The 1,816-nt window shown below is 43.4% G+C and overlaps 1 pseudogene; it reads left to right on the forward strand.

The window, feature by feature from the left end:
* Positions 1-513: 513 nt before the first annotated feature.
* On the forward strand, positions 514-1,557 carry LOC114636459 (annotated as a pseudogene).
* Positions 1,558-1,816: the final 259 nt, after the last annotated feature.

Here is a 1,816-nt window from a genome sequence, read left to right on the forward strand (position 1 = left end):
AAATGAGAAACAAGATGTCAAATGTCTCAAGGTTTGAAGACTAACAGTAAAATGAAGATAACTTAAAATGAGAATGAGAGAAAATGGCTAACTTGGCCAAATCTTTGCCTCTTAAAAGTGGGCGTAAATATGTGTCTACATTGGAGGCTTTAAAAATTATCAGGCTGGAAGGCTAGGCATGGAGGTGTAGGGCTTTAATCCCAGCACTTCTAGGAAGGCAGAGGCAGGTGGATCTCTGTGCATGTACAGCCAGTTTGGACTGCATAGTGAGTTCCAGGCCAGCCAGGGCTACAGGGCAAGACCCAGTTTCAAAACAACCACAAAAAGAAGAGGGTAGGCCTGAGCTGGGCGGGGCCGGCCGGATGCCCACTGGGTAGCTCTCCCAGCAGGCTGTGCGCGGTGGTGTTTGAATGGCTCTGAGTGGGGCCAGGCTTGGGATCCCGAGGATGCTCTGAGCTGCTGGGCGCGGTTCATCAGCACAGTGCTCCGGCTCAGGAGCTGCGGTGCCATGAGGCGCCGGCACTTAATAGATTATGGCATTTGATACTCACCATGTTAAAAAACGGAACTTCTCTAATAGTATTGATCTTCCTAGAAAGAGGACCTCTAATTTCACCAGTAAGAACATGAAGGGAGGTTAAGAGATCTCCAAAACAGTTGGCTGCTTACATAAGTAGAACAGTTGGACAAGCAGTGAAAAGCCCAGATAAACTGCGCAAGGTGCTCTACCACAGAAAGTTAGTTCGTCATTCCTTCCCAAATCCTTGTTACAGAACTAAGCAGTCCCCTAAAAGTGGGGGCTGTGACATGGCAAATAAAATGAACTGGCTTGTGCAGGCCATCTACCTGAAAATTTACGCCACGACAGTCGGACATTTGTCATTAACACCAGTGATTCTGGGTCTTCAAAGACAGAAAACCCATCATCAAAATATAGTGGTTTCTTTTCTGAGGTTTCTCAGGCCCATGAGACAACGGCCCAGGTTCTATTCAGCAGGAATTTGAGATTGAATGTAGCTTTGACTTTCTGGAGAAAGAGAAGTATAAGCGAACTTGTAGCTTATTTAGTGAGGATAGAAGACCTTGGAGTTGTGGTAGATTGCCTTCCTGTTCTAACCAATAGTTTACAGGAAGAAAAGCAATATATCTCACTTGGCTGCTGTGTAGACTTACTTCCTCTAGTAAAGTCTTTACTTCACAGCAGATTTGAAGAATATGTAATTGTTGGCTTAAACTGGCTTCAAGCAGTAATAAAAAGGTGGTGGTCGGAACTCTCATCTAAATCAGAAATTATAAGTGATGGAAATATTAAGATTTTAAAGCAACAGTTGAATGGATTATGGGAACAGGAAAACCATCTTACTTTGGTTCCAGGATATACTGGTGATATAGCTAAGGATGTAGATGCTTATTTATTACAGCTGCATTGAGAGATTGCATCTTCTAAAGAGTATTTGGTTATTCAGACAGCGCTGGATTATATGATTTCCAAAAGTAGGTCTCTCCTGAGAACCGAGAACTGTGGAAGAAATACAACCAATTTTTTTTTCTTTTAAAAAGCCACATGATTGCCGGGCGGTAGTGGCACACGCTTTAATCCCAGCACTTGGGAGGCAGAGTCAGGTGGATTTCTGAGTTCGAGGCCAGCCTGGTCTACAGAGTGAGTTCCAGGACAGCCAGAACTACACAGAGAAACCCTGTCTCGAAAAACAAACAAAAAAAAAAGCAAAAAAAAAAAAAGCCACATGATAAAACCACTAATGAAATCCTAACAACCTACTTCACATTGAAGTGGAAATATCCAGAAGGGGTGGCT

This window comes from Grammomys surdaster, unplaced genomic scaffold (assembly GCF_004785775.1).
Source record: "Grammomys surdaster isolate TR1022 unplaced genomic scaffold, NIH_TR_1.0 124140, whole genome shotgun sequence".
Lineage (NCBI taxonomy): Eukaryota > Metazoa > Chordata > Mammalia > Rodentia > Muridae > Grammomys > Grammomys surdaster.